The sequence below is a fragment of the Pan paniscus genome, chromosome X (assembly GCF_029289425.2).
Source record: "Pan paniscus chromosome X, NHGRI_mPanPan1-v2.0_pri, whole genome shotgun sequence".
Lineage (NCBI taxonomy): Eukaryota > Metazoa > Chordata > Mammalia > Primates > Hominidae > Pan > Pan paniscus.
In genome coordinates, this window is record NC_073272.2 from 133,508,848 (window position 1) to 133,524,698 (window position 15,851).

The window sequence follows — 15,851 nt, forward strand, 5'->3', positions numbered from 1 at the left end:
TCTGGAAACTTGACATTGACCTTCTTGTGTTTTAGAGACATTAAAACAAAGAAGGCTTCCTTTTTCTACTTTTTACTCAGGAAACTTAGAGTATTTGGTAACATAAAATATTGGGTTCTAGGGACATAACCGTCCCTGGGATAACTGCTCTAGAGCCTGAGAATTGATTTTTTTTTAATTTGATGAAATGGCATAGGATAAGAATATAGACAGCTTCTTGTCTATGTTGCTTACCTGAGAGGGGCCCCACCCTCTCTGGTCACAAAATGGTCCATAGCTAGGACCACTTTGAGAGTTTAGAGACATTGTTTGGTGACCTGGCAGTGGCAACCACAACAGCCATTTTAGTCTTGCGCCAGAGATTGGAGAGCTTGCTGTGGAGCCAGGGAAGGGCTCTCATAGCCAGAATTGAGTGATGAGTGTGGACAGTGCCTCAGCAGTAGGCACTGGTATTAGTCTCTCTCCCATCATAGGACTGGAGTGGGAGGAGAGTTGCTGAAGCTGAGGTTTCTCCCAGATGGTAAGACTTGCAGCCTGGGACATCTTTGCGACCTGGAACCAATCTATATGTGTCATTACTAGGCGGCCCAGCCTGCTCCCTTGGTCAGTTGGAAGATGGTCCCCCACCAGTTCTGAGGAGCATGAGGGAGATGGGCCCCACTCCCCTGGAGATCTAATCCATGGCATGTTCTGACCCAAGGGAGGGTGGGCACAGCCAGCCAAACCCCTCCTTGGGTCAAAGTAAACACAAGTGCAGCACCAGCTGCTGAAGGCAGCACCACCAAAGCCCGGGAACAAACATGGAAAGGGGGTCATCTCCTGTCCCCTCATTCCCCTCCTCAGTGCACTGTTGCAGACTCAGCAGTGGCTCTTCGCATCAGGGCCTGGGGAGCATGGGCTAAAAGAAACCCCTTCTTGGGTTTCTCCAGCAGCTCCACCCCCGTGAAGGCAAACACACACTGGAGGAGGGTGCTTGTCACACTTCTCCATTGCCTCCATTCCGGCCCCTACTTGCCAGCTCTTACTCTTAAATATCACTTACTGAGTTGCAGCCTAAATTATACTACCAAACAAAATTACATCACTACAACAAGCAACATCTGAGAAAGCCACAACTGCATGAACCTATCTGTAACTAAGGAACTAGTACAGAGCCTTGGTACCCTGAAAGCACCCAGAAAAGAAGGCAATAGATCATACACAATATACACCACAGTCATACCTCCAAGGGAGAAAGAATAAAAAATCAAGAAGCCCTATCCAAACAACAGCAAATTAAAAAAAAAAAGTGCCAGCTCTCTCAGATGAGAAGAAACTAGCATGAGTTTCTCCAGTAATAAAACATGCCAGAGTGTGTTGTCACCTCCAAAGGATCCCACTAGCTCCCAAGCAATGTATCCTGACCAGAATGGAATGTCTGAAATGGCAGATATAGGATTCAGAATATGAATCGCAAATAAACTCAATGAGATCCAAGAGAAAGTTGAAATCCAACCCTAAGAAGCCAGAAAAATGATCCAAGGTTGGAAGGACAACATAGACATATTAAGAAACAACCAAACAGAACTTGTGGAATTGAAAAACTCACTACTAAAACTTCAAAATACAGGTAGAAGCCTTAACAACACACTAGACCAAGTAGAAGAAAGAATTTCAGAGCTCAAAGATTGGTCCTTCAAATCAACCCAGTCAGACAAAAATAAAGAAAAAAGAATTTTAAAGAAAATGAACAAAGCCTTTGAGAAACCTGGGTTATGTAAAGCAAACAAATCTATGACTTTTTGGCACTTGTGAGAGAGAAGAGAAAGTAAGCAACTTGGAAAACATATTTGAGATATAGTTCAGCAAAATTTCCCAAATCTTGCTAGATAGGTCAACATGTAGATACAAGAAATCTAGAGAACTCCTGCAAGATACTATAGAAGATGACCATCTCCAAGACACTTATTCATCAGAAGATCCAAGGTCAATGTAAAAGAAAAAAACCTAAAAATCAGTTAGAGAAAAGGGTCATTTTACCTATAAAGGGAAACTCATAAGACTAACAGCAAACTTCTCAGCAGAAACCTTACAAGCCAGAAGAGATCGGGGGCCCATTTTTAGCATTCTTAAGGAACAGAAATGCCGGCCAAGAATTCCATATCCTGCCAAACTAAGCTGCATAAATGAAGGAGAGATAAAGTCTTTCCCAAACAAGCAGTCACTAAGGGAATTTTTCATCACCAGATTGGCCCTATGAGAGATGCTTAAGGAAATGCTAAACATGGAAATGAAAGAATGATACTTGCTATCACAAAAGCACATGCAAGCACGTAGCCCACAGACCCTATAAAGCAACTACAAATTAGAGACTACAAAGCAACTTAACTAACAACACTCCAACAAGAACAAAACCTCACATATCAGTATTAATCTTGAATGTAAATGGCCTCCAGTTAAAAGACACAGAGTGGCAAATTGGATTTAAAAAACAGACCAGAGGTTCCAAGATGGCCGAATAGGAACAGCTCCAGTCTGCAGCTCACAGCATGAGTGACACAGAAGACAGGTGATTTCTGCATTTCCAACTGATGTACTGGGTTCATCTCACTGGGGCTTGTCAGATGGTGGGTGCAACCCATAGAGCAGAGTGGGGCATCGCCTCACCTGGGAAGCACAACGGGTCGGGGAATTCCCTTTTCCAGCAAAGGAAAGCCGTAACAGACGGCACCTGGAAAATCGGGACACTCCCACCCTAATACTGCGCTTTTCCAATGGCCTTAGCAAATGGCACACCAGGAGATTATATCCCACACCTGGCTCAGAGGGTCCCACGCCCACAGACCCTCACTCACTGCTAGCACAGCAGTCTGAGACTGAACTGCAAGGCAGCAGCAAGGCTGGAGGAGGGGCACTCGCCATTGCTGAGGCTTGAGTAGGTAAACAAAGTGGCCTGGAAGCTCAAACTGGGTGGAGCCCACCAAAGCTCAAGGAGGCCTGCCTGCCTCTGTAGACTCCACCTCTGGTGGCAGGGCATAGCTGAACAAAAGGCAGCAGAAACTTCTGCAGACTTAAACGTCCCTGTCTGACAGCTTTGAAGAGAGTAGTGGTTCTCCCAGCATGGAGTTTGAGATCTGAGAATGGACAGACTGCCTCCTCAAGTGGGTCCCTGACCCCCAAGTAGCCAAACTGGAAGACACCTCCCAGTAGGGGCCGACTGACACCTCATACAGCTGGGTGCCCCTCTGAGACGAAGCTTCCAGAGGAAGGATCAGGCAGCAACATGTGCCTTTCTGCAATATTTGCTGTTCTGCAGCCTCTGCTGCTGATACCCAGGCAAACAGGGTCTGGAGTGGACCTCCAGCAAACTCCAACAGACCTGCAGCTGAGGGTCCTGACTGTTAGAAGGAAAACTAACAAACAGATAGGACATCCACACCAAAACCCCATCTGTACGTCACCATTATCAAAGACCAAAGGTAGATAAAACCACAAAGATGAGGAGAAACCAGAGCAGAAAAGCTGAAAACACTACAAATCAGAGTGCCCCTTCTCCTCCAAAGGAATGCAGCTCTTCGCCAGCAATGGAACAAAGCTGGACGGAGAATGACTTTGAAGAGTTGAGAGAAGAAGGCTTCAGACGATTGGCAATAACAAACTTCTCCAAGCTAAAGGAGGATGTTCAAACCCATCGCAAAGAAGCTAAAAACCTTGAAAAAAGATTATACGAATGGCTAACTAGAATAAACAGTGTAGAGAAGTCTGTAAATGACCTGATGGAGCTGAAAACGATGGCACGAGAACTATGTGATGCATGCAGAAGCTTCAGTAGCCGATTCGATCAAGTGGAAGAAAGGGTATCAGTGATGGAAGATCAATGGAATGAAATGAAGGGAGAAGACAAGTTTAGAGAAAAAAGAGTAAAAAGAAACAAAGAAAGCCTCCAAGAAATATGGGACTATGTGAAAAGACCAAATATGCATCTGATTGGTGTACCTGAAAGTGATGGGGAGAATGGAACCAAGTTGGAAAACACCCTTCAGGATATTATCCAGGAGAATTTCCCCAACCTAGTGAGGCAGGCCAACATTCAAATTCAGGAAACACAGAGAACACCACAAAGATACTCCTCGAGAAGAGCAACTCCAAGACACATAACTGTCAGATTCACCAAAGTTGAAATGAAGGAAAAAATGTTAAGGGCAGCCAGAGAGAAAGGTCTGGTTACCCACAAAGGGAAGCCCATCAGACTAACAGCTGATCTCTTGGCAGAAACTCTACAAGCCAGAAGAGAGTGGGGGCCAATATTCAACATTCTTAAAGAAAAGAATTTTCAACCCAGAATTTCATATCCAGCCAAACTAAGCTTCATAAGTGAAGGAGAAATAAAATCCTTTACAGACAGGCAAATGCTGAGAGATTTTGTCACCAACAGGCCAGCCTTACAAGAGCTCCTGAAGGAAGCACTAAACATGGAAAGGAACAACCGGTATCAGCCACTGCAAAAACATGCCAAATTGTAAAGACCATCGAGGCTAGGAAGAAACGGCATCAACTAACGAACAAAATAGCCAGCTAACATCATAATGACAGGACCAAATTCACACATAACAATATAACCTTAAATGTAAATGGGCTAAATGCTCCAATTAAAAGACACAGACTGGCAAATTGGATAGAGTCAAGACCCATCAGTGTGCTGTATTCAGGAGACCCATCTCACGTGCAGAGACACACGTAGGCTCAAAATAAAGGGATGAGGAAGATCTACCAAGCAAATGGAAAACAAAAAAAAAAAGCAGGGGTTGCAATCCTAGTCTCTGATAAAACAGACTTTAAACCAACAAAGAACAAAAGAGACAAAGAAGGCCATTACATAATGGTAAAGGGATCAATTCGACATGAAGAGCTAACTATCCTAAATATATATGCACCCAATACAGGAGCACCCAAATTCATAAAGCAAGTCCTTAGAGACCTATAAAGAGACTTAGACTCCCACACAATAATAATGGGAGACTTTAACACCCCACTGTCAACATTAGACAGATTAACGACACAGAAAGTGAACAAGGATATCCAGGAATTGAACTCAGCTCTGCACCAAGTGGACCTAGAAGACATCTACAGAACTCTTCACCCCAAATCAACACAATATACATTCTTCTCAGCACCACATCACACTTATTCCAAAATTGACCACATAGGTGGAAGTAAAGCATTCCGCAGCAAATGTAAAAGTACAGAAATCACAACAAACTGTCTCTCAGACCACAGTGCAATCAAACTAGAACTCAGGATTCAGAAACTCACTCAAAACTGCTCAACTACATGGAAACTGAACAACCTGCTCCCGAATGACTACTGGGTACATAACGAAATGAAGGCAGAAATAAAGAAGTTCTTTGAAACCAATGAGAACAAAGACACAACATACCAGAATCTCTGGGACACATTTAAAGCAGTGTGTACAGGGAAATTTATAGCACTAAATACGCACAAGAGAAAGCAGGAAAGATCTAAAATTGACATCCTAACATCACAACTAAAAGAACTAGACAAGCAAGAGCAAACAAATTTAAAAGCTAGCAGAAGGCAAGAAATAACTAAGATCAGAGCAGAACTATAGGAGATAGAGACACAAAATCCCTTCTAAAAAATCAATGAATCCAGGAGTGTGTTTTTTGAAAAGATCAACAAAATTGATAGACCGCTAGCAAGACTAATAAAGGAGAAAAGAGAGAAGAATCAAACAGACACAATAAAAAATGATAAAGGTGATATCACCACCGATCCCACAGAAATACACACTACCATCAGAGAATACTATAAACACCTCTATGCAAATAAACTAGAAAATCTAGAAGAAATGGATAAATCCCTGGACACACACACCCTCCCAAGACTAAACAGGAAGAAGTTGAATCCCTGAATAGGCCAATAACAGGTTCTGAAATCGAGGCAATAATTAATAGCCTACTAACCAAAAAGAGTCCAGGACCAGACTGATTCACAGCTGAATTCTACCAGAGGTACAAGGAGGAGCTGGTGCCATTCCTTCTGAAACTATTCCAATCAATAGAAAAAGAGGGAATCCTCCTTAACTCATTTTATGAGGCCAGCATCATCCTAATACCAAAGCCTGGCAGAGACACAAGAAAAAAAGAGAATTGTAGACCAATATCCCTGATGAACATCGATGCAAAAATCCTCAATAAAATACCGGCAAACTGAATCCAGCAGCATATCAAAAAGCTTATCCACCAATCAAGTTGGCTTCATCCCTGGGATGCAAGGCTGGTTCAACATATGCAAATCAACAAACATAATCCAGTATATAAACAGAAACAAAGACAAAAACCACATGATTATCTCAATAGATGCAGAAAAGGCCTTCAACAAAATTCAACAGCACTTCATGCTAAAAACTCTTAATAAATTAGGTATTGATGGGACGTATCTCAAAATAGTAAGAGCTATTTATGACAAACCCACAGCCAATATCATACTGAATGGGCAAAAACTGGAAGCATTCCCTTTGAAAACTGGCACAAGACAGGGATGCCCTCTCTCACCACTCCTATTCAACATACTGTTGGAAGTTGTGGCCAGGGCAATCAGGCAAGAGAATGAAATAAAGGGTATTCAATTAGGAAAAGAGGAAGTTAAATTGTCCCTGTTTGCAGATGACATGATTGTATATTTAGAAAACACCATCGTCTCAGCCCAAAATCTCCTTAAGCTGATAAGCAACTTCAGCAAAGTCTCAGGAGACAAAATCAATGTGCAAAAATGACAAGCATTCTTATACACCAATAACAGAGAGCCAAATCATGAGTGAACTCCCATTCACAATTGCTTCAAAGAGAATAAAATACCTAGGAATCCAACTTACAAGGGATGTGAAGGACCTCTTCAAGGGGAACTACAAACCGCGGCTCAACGATATAAAAGAGGACACAAACAAATGGAAGAACATTTCATTCTCATGGATTGGAAGAATCAATATTGTGAAAATGGCCATACTGCCCAAGGTAATTTATAGATTCGATACCATCCCCATCAAGCTACCGATGACTTTCTTCACAGAATTGGAAAAAACTACTGTAAAGTTTATATGGAACCAAAAAAGAGCCCGCATTGCCAAGACAATTCTAAGCCAAAAGAACAAAGCTGGAGGCATCACACTACCTGACTTCAAACTATACTACAAGGCTACAGTAACCAAAACAGCATGGTACTGGTACTAAAACAGAGATATAGACCAATGGAACAGAACAGAGCCCTCGGAAATAATACCACACATCTACAACCATGTGATCTTTGACAAACTTGACAAAAACAAGAAATGGAGAAAGGATTCCCTATTTAATAAATGGTGCTGGGAAAACTGGCTAGCCATATGTAGAAAGCTGAAACTGGATCCCTTCCTTACACCTTATACAAAAATTAATTCAAGATGGATTAAAGACTTAAATGTTAGACCTAAAACCATAAAAACCCTAGAAGAAAACCTAGGCAATACCATTCAGGCCATAGGCATGGGCAAGGACTTCATGACTAAAACACCAAAAGCAATGGCAACAAAAGCCAAAATTGACAAATGGGATCTAATTAAACTAAAGAGCTTCTGCACAGCAAAAGAAACTACCATCAGAGTGAACAGGCGACCTACAGAATGGGAGAAAATTTTTGCAATCTTCCCATCTGACAAAGGGCTAATATCCAGAATCTACAAAGAACTTAAACAAATGTACAAGAAAAAATCAAACAACCCCATCAAAAAGTGGGCAAAGGATATGAACAGACACTTCTCAAAAGAAGACATTTATGCAACCAACAGACACATGAAAACATGCTCATCATCACTGGCCATCAGAGGAATGCAAATCAAAATCACAATGAGATACCATCTCACACCAGTTAGAATGGCGATCATTAAAAATTCAGGAAACAGCAGGTGTTGGAGAGGATGTGGAGAAATAGGAATGCTTTTACACTGTTGTTGGGACAGTAAACTAATTCAACCATTGTGGAAGACAGTGTGGCAATTCCTCAAGAATCTAGAACTAGAAATACCATTTGACCCAGCCATCCCATTACTGGGCATATACCCAAAGGATTATAAATCATGCTGCTATAAAGTCACATGCACACGTATGTTTATTGCAGCACTATTCACAATAGCAAAGACTTAGAACCAACCCAAATGTCCATCAGTGATAGACTAGATTAAGAAAATGTGGCACATGTACACCATGGAATACTATGCAGCCATAAAAAAGGATGAGTTCATGTCCTTTGTAGGTACATGAATAAAGCTAGAAACCATCATTCTGAGCAAACTATCACAAGTACAGAAAACCAAACACCACATGTTCTCACTCATAGGTGGGAATTGAACAATGAGAATACTTGGACACAGAGTGGGGAACATCACACATCGGGGCCTGTCGTGGGGTGGGGGGAGGCAGGAGGGATAGCATTAGGAGATATATCTAATGTAAATCATGAGTTAACGGGTGCAGCACACCAGCATGGCACATGTATACATATGAAACAAACCTGCATGTTCTGCACATGTACCCTAGAACTTAAAGTATAATAATAAAATAAAATAAGGTAAAAACAGACCCATTCTCCTGCTGTCTTCAAGAGACCTGTGTCACATGTAATGATGCCCATAAGCTCAAAGTAAAGGGATGGAGAAAGATCCATCATGCAAATGGAAAACAAAAAAGAGCAGGGGTCGCTACTCTAATATCAGATAAAATAGTCTTTAAACCAGCAACAGTAAAAAAGAACAAAGAAGGGCATTATATAATGATAAAGTGTTCAATTCAAGAAGAAAATTTAGCTATCCTAAATATATATGCATCCAACATTGGATCACCCAGATTCATAAAATGATTACTTCTTAGAGCTAAGAAAAACTTTGACAGCCACAGAATGATAGTAGAGGACTTCATTACCCCACTGATAGCATTAGACAGATCATCGAGGCAGAAAACTCACAAAGAAATTCTGGACTTAAATTCAACGCTTGACCAATTAGACCTAACAGACATCTACAGAATATTCCACCCAACAGCCATAGAATATACATTCTTCTCATCTGCACACAGAACATACTGTAAGATTGACCACATTCTTGAACACAAAGCTAGTCTCTAATACATTTTAAAAACTGAAGTCATACCAAGCATCTTCTCAGACTACAGTGGAATAAAAACAAATCAATACCAAGAGGAACTCTCAAAACCACAGAAATATATGGAAACCTAACAACTTGCTCCAGAATGACTTTTGGGTACACAACAAAATTAAGGCAGAAATTAAAAAAGTATTTGAAACAAATGGAAATTGAAACACAAAATACAAAACTTCTGGAATATAGCAAAAGCAGTGTTGAGAGGAAACTTTATAGTGCTAAATGCCTACATTGAGAAGATAGATCTCAAACTAACAACCTAACTTTGTACCTAATGGAACTAGAAAAACAAGAACAAACTAAACTCAAAGCTAGCAGAAGAAAAAAAATAACAAAAATAAGAGCAGAACTAAATGAAATTGAGACACAAAAAACCATACATTTCATTTTTCAAAAAAAAGGAAATTAAAAATTGATTATTTGAGAGGATAAACAAGATTGACAGTCCACTAAGTCGATTAACAAAGAAAAAGAGGGAAGATTCAAATAAGCACAATCAGAAATGACAAAGGTAATGTCACCACCAATCCCACAGAAGTACAAAAGATCTTTGGAAACTACTATGAACATCTCTAAGCACATAAACTAGAAAATCTATAGAGGAAATGGATATATCCCTGGAAACACACAACCTCCCAAGATTGAACCAGGAAAAAAAAAAAAAAAGAAACCCTGAACAGATCAATAACAAGTAATAAAACTGAATCAACAGTTAAAAAAAACCCTACCAGACAAAAAACAACAACAACAAAACCCTTGACCAGATGGATTCACAGCCTAATTCTACCAGATATACAAAGAAGAGCTAGTATCAATCCTACTAGCTATCTCCTAAAACTACTCAAAAAATTCAAGGAGGGACTCCTCTCTAACTCATTTTATAAAACCAGTATCATCCTAATACCAAAATCTAGCAAAGACACAACAAGAAAAGAAAACTACAGGCCAATAGCTTGGATCCTCAGCAAAAATCCTCAACAAAATACTAGCAAGCCGAATCCAGCAGCACATCAAAAAGTTAATTCGCCACAATCAAGTGGGCTTTATTCCTGGGATGCAAGGATAGTTCAACATACACAAATCAATAAATATGATTCACCACATAAACAGAATTCAAAACAAAAACCATATGATCATCTCAATAGATGCAGAAAAAGCATCTGATAAAATCCAAAATCCCTTCATGAAAAAAACCCCTCAACAATGTAGGTGTTAAGGAACATACCTCAAAATAATAAGAGCCATCTATGACAAACCCACAGCCAACATCATACTGAATGAGCAAAAACTGGAAGCATTTCCACTAAGAACTGGAAGAGGACAAGGATGTCCACTTTCACCACTCTTATTCAACATAGTACTGGAAGTCCTAGCCAGAGCAATCAGGCAAGAGAGAAATAAAAGGCATCCACATAGGAAAAGAGGAAGTCAAATTACCTGTCTTTTGTTGATGATATAATTCTACACCTAAAATAGAATAGAATTATTCTATTTTATTCTATACCTTAAAAAACCCTAAATATTCTGACAAAAGACTCCTAGACCTGATAAACAACTTCAGCAAAGTCTCAGGATACAAAATTGATGTACAAAAATCAGTAGTGTTTCTATACACCAGTAACGTTCAAACTAAGAACCAAATCGAGAATGAAATCCCATTTACAATAGCCACAAAAAATAAAATACCCAGGAATACATCTAACTAAGGAGGTCAAAGATCTCTACAAGGAGAACTAAAAAGCCCTGCTGAAAGAAATCATAGATGATGCAAACAAATAGAGAAACATTCCATGCTTGTGGATTGGAAGAAACAATATTAAAATGTCCATACTGCCCAAAGCAATCTACAGATTCAACACTATTCCTATCAAATTATCAATGCCATTTTTCACAGAATTAGAAAAATTATTCTAAAATTCACATGGAACCCAAAAAGAGCCCAAATACCCAAAGCAATCCTAAGCAATAAGAACAAAGCTGGAGGCATCACAATACCCAACTTCAGTGTATGCTACAAGGCTACAGTAACCAAAATAACACGCTATTGGTACAAAAATAGAAACATAGATCAATGGGACAGAATGGAGACTCCTGAAATAAAACCACACATTTACAACCAACTGATTTTTGACAAAGTTTACAAAAATAAATAATGGGGAAAGAATACCCTATTCAATAAATGGTATTGAGAAAACTGACTAACAATATACAGAAGAATGAAACTGGACCCCTACCTCTCACCATATACAAAATTTAACTCAACATGGATTAAAGACTTGAAGGTAAGAAATGAAATTATAAAAATCCTAGAAGAAAATCTAGGAAATACTCTTCTAGACATTGGCCTAGGCAAAGAATTTATGACTAAGTCTTCAGAAGCAAATGCGTAAAAACAAAAATTGACAATTCTTACCTAATTAAACTAGAAGCTCCTGCACAGCAAAAGAAACTATCAACCTGGAAATCATACAACCTACAGAATGGGAGAAAATATTTCCAAACTGCATCCACCAAAGGACTAATATCCGGAATCTCAAAGGAACCGAAACAAATCAACAGGATAAAATAAATAGCCCTATTAAAAAGTGGGCAAAGGACATGAACAGATACTTCTCAAAAGAAGACATACAAGTGGCCAACAAGCATGTGAAAAAATGCTTGATATCACTAACCATCAGAGAAATGCAAATGAAATCCCCAATAAGATGCCATCTCACACCAGTCAGAATGGTTATGATTAAAAAGTCAAAAAATAACAGATGTTGGTGAGGTTGTAGAGAAAAGGGAATGCTTATACACACTTGGTTGGAATGGGATTTAGTTCAGCCCCTGTGGAAAGCAGTTTGGAGATGTCTCAAAAAACTAAAAATAGAATTACCATCTGAACCATTACTGGATATATATCCAAAGGAAAATAAATCATTCTACCAAAAAGATACCTGTACTCATATGTTTATTGAAGCACTATTCACAATAGCAAATACATGCAATCAGCCTAGGTGCCCATGAATGGAAGATTGGATAAAGAAAATGTGGTACATATACACCATGAAATACTAAGCAGCCATAAAAATGAATGAAACTATATTCTTTGCAGCAACATGGATGCAGCTGGAGGCCATTATCCTAAGCAAGTCAATGTAGAAACCAAACGAAATACCACATGTTCTCACTTATAAGTAGAAGCTAAGCATTGAGTACACAATGACACAGAAATGGGAACAATAAACACTGGGGATTCCAAAAGGGAGGAAGGAAGGAGGGGGCAGGGGTTGAAAAACTACCTATTGAGTGCTCTGTCCACTTCTTGGGCAATGGGATCATTAGAAGCTCAAACTTTAGCATCACACAATAAACCCATGTAACAAACCTGCACATGTACCCCCAAATCAAAAATAAAATAAGAAATAAAAAATTTTACAGTTGAGAAAACGGAGTCACAGGGTGGTTGAGTGACTTGCCGAAGGTCACACAGCTAGCAATAGCGCTGCAGCGAATTTTATTCCCAAATTTTGCAAACGCTGGGATCATCTGGTGTTAAGTTTCATTGTGTATTAGTGTATTTTTGTATTGCTATAAAGAACTACCTGAGACTGGGTAATTCATAAAGAAAAGAGGTTTAATTGGCTCCTGGTTCTGCAGGCTGTATAGGAATCATGGTGTCGGCATCTGCTTGGCTTCTGATGAGGCCTCAGGGAGGTTTTACTCATTGTGGAAGGTGAAGCAGGAGCAGGCAGGTTACATAGTGAGAGAGGGAGCAAAAAGCAGGAGGAGGTGCCACATTCTTTTAAACAGCTAGATTTCATGTGAACTGAGAGCCAGAACCCACTCATTATTGTGAGGATAGCATCAAGCCATTCATGAAGGATTCACCCCACGGCCCAGACACCTCCCAGCAGGCCCCATCTTCAACACTGACAATTACATTTCAACATGAGATTTGGAGGGGAAAAACATCTAAACTATATCACATTGTATATCCAGCACCTAGCCCAGTGCCTGCTGCAGGCACATTATGAAAGTTCAGGGTGAATGAAAGGTTGCAAAGCTGTGTTCTTTATCACTCTTCACACACTGTATCCCAAAGCCCAGGCCTTCCTCGTGCCTGATTCTGATCTCACAACACTAGCCTTGCTGGCTCCCCTCCTAGGAATTGACATCTTATTCACATCCAGACTTTGATACCTGTTAACAGATTCCTACTGTCAGCCTTCCTTGATTTCTCACATATCTAACCAGATTCATCATTGCAACATGTACCCACCTATTTGGTGTTTCCTCCCATTTCTTTGGGTACACGTACTGAACTTCCCTTTCCCCACACTGACTGCCAATTATTATTACACTTGTGCTGCTTTTCTGGTCTTTGCATCAGATCTGAAGTAAAGAAAAGCAGACATCTTCACATCAAACATTTGCAAGTATTACCTGCTGCCTAGTTGTCTCCAGCCCTATCTGATCCCAGCGTGATTTCTTCCTGGTGTTCCTCAGACCCTCATATCCCTGGAAAGGTGCCAGACTACCTAAATTTGAGCTACAGCCTGTGGCTGAGACAATCTCCCAAGTTTGAAAAGAAGGGAAGGATGACAGGGAGAGATGAGAGGGAAGGAACACAATTTTTTTCCCTTTCTCTTCAAAATGTAGGGCAGCATGTAAATACTGCAGGCTTAGGGTAGAAAGTGCATTTAATTTTAGGAGGAACAAATCTCCAAAATCACTAACCCAGTTTGTGTGTGTGTGTGTGTGTGTTGTTGTTGTTTGTTTGTTTGTTTTTTCAAGACAGGGTCTTCCCTTGTAGCCCAGGCTGGAGTGCAGTGGTGTGATCACAGCTCCCTGCAGCCTGGACCTCCTTGGCTCAAGTGATCTTCCTACCTCAGCCAGCCGAGTAGCTGGGACTGCAGGCATGCACCACCATGCCCAGCTAATTTTTGTTTTTGTAGAGACAAAGTTTCGCCATGTTGCCCAGGCCAGTCTTGAACTCCTGGGCTCAAGCAATCCGCCTGCCTTGGCCTCCCCAAGTGCTGGGATTACGGGCTTGAGACACTGTGCCTGGCCTAACACAGCATTTTGAGGAGAGGGCACAGGAGAGTAAGGGGGAAAAAAACAACATAGAATGGGGAGAAATGAACAAACATTATAGGCACAAATCAACTAAGGTGTGTGAAGAAGCTGGTGTGAAAAATCTTGATTTCTATCTTTTCATCAACACATTTTGTCCTCCTAAGCTGTACTGTGACTCAGTGGGTACCTTACATAGATGCTGTTTCTGAAAAATCCCTCTTTAACCCCCAGGCTCCTTCAAGTGAATGCTTATGTTAACAGATGTGCTATAAACTTTGTATATAAATGGTAGACTCATAGTTTGCAGGTGTCTTGCGTGTGGCCAGCCTGACCAAGGTGGGAAGAAGGGCCAGGAAGGTGACTCCTTCAGCTGGAAGTGACTTGCCAATCAAAGATAATTCTACAAAAGAATTATCTTGTTACTTCAATTCACTTCTGATGAAGATAGCCTGTGACTAATACAGGATTGAGCATAATGAGTTCCTTTACCTTAGATGTGCGTAAGAAAAATTAAACATCTCCCTCACTCCACACCCCCAGCCCTGTAAAGGCTCTAACTTAGCCGCACTGGAGGAAAACACAAGGAACTGAGTAAGGGAGAGAGCAAACCATGCCACAGGTGGACAGCGGGGTAAAGAGAACAACCCAGCATTGTTTGCTTGGCATAACGACATGAAGCTGTAGTCTTAGTGGTTGCCCCGGTGATTATAATTAGCACCTTAATTTATAACAATCCAGTTTGAATTAATATCAACTTATTTCAACAGTATACAAAAATATTGTTCCCATAAAACTCCATTTCTTCTCCCTTCCTTTATGCTTTACATCTGTATACATTTTATGCCCATGAACATGGACATAATTATTGCTTTATGCAGTTGTCTTTTAAATCAGATAAGAGAACAAACAAGTTACAAACAAAAAATACATCCATACTGTCCTTTATGTGTATCTATGTAGCTACCTTTACTGGTGCTCTTTATTTCTTCATGTGGATTCGAGTGTCCTGTCTAGTGTCTAGTGTCCTTTTGTTTTAGCCTGAAGGACTCCCTTTAATATTTCTTGGAAGGCAATTCTGCTAGGGACGAAGTATTTGTTTTTATTCATCTAAGAATGTCGTGGTTTTTTTTTTTTTTTTTTTTTTTAGACGGAGTTTTGCTCTTGTTGCCCAGGCCGGAGTGCAATAGCACGATCTCAGCTCACCACAACTTCTGCCTCCTGGGTTCAAGCGATTTTCCTGCCTCAGCCTCCTGAGTAGCTGGGATTAGAGGCATGTACCACCACACCCTGCTAATTTTGTATTTTTTAGTAGAGATGGGGTTTCTCCATGTTGGTCAGGCTGGTCTTGAACTCCTGACCTCAGGTGATCCGCCTGCCTCAGCCTCTCAAAGTGCTGGGATTACAGGCGTGAGCCACGGCGCCCGGCCAAGAATGTCTTAATGTCTTCTTATTTTATGAAGGATAATTGCATATATCACAGGCTGTGACACCTGTAGCCACCTACACATTTCTTCCACAGCATTTATACTTTTCCCCCAAGATATAAGCCCTGGGTCTGGAGGGTTGTGGTAGATCTGTCTATCTTGCAGCCACCGAAGAC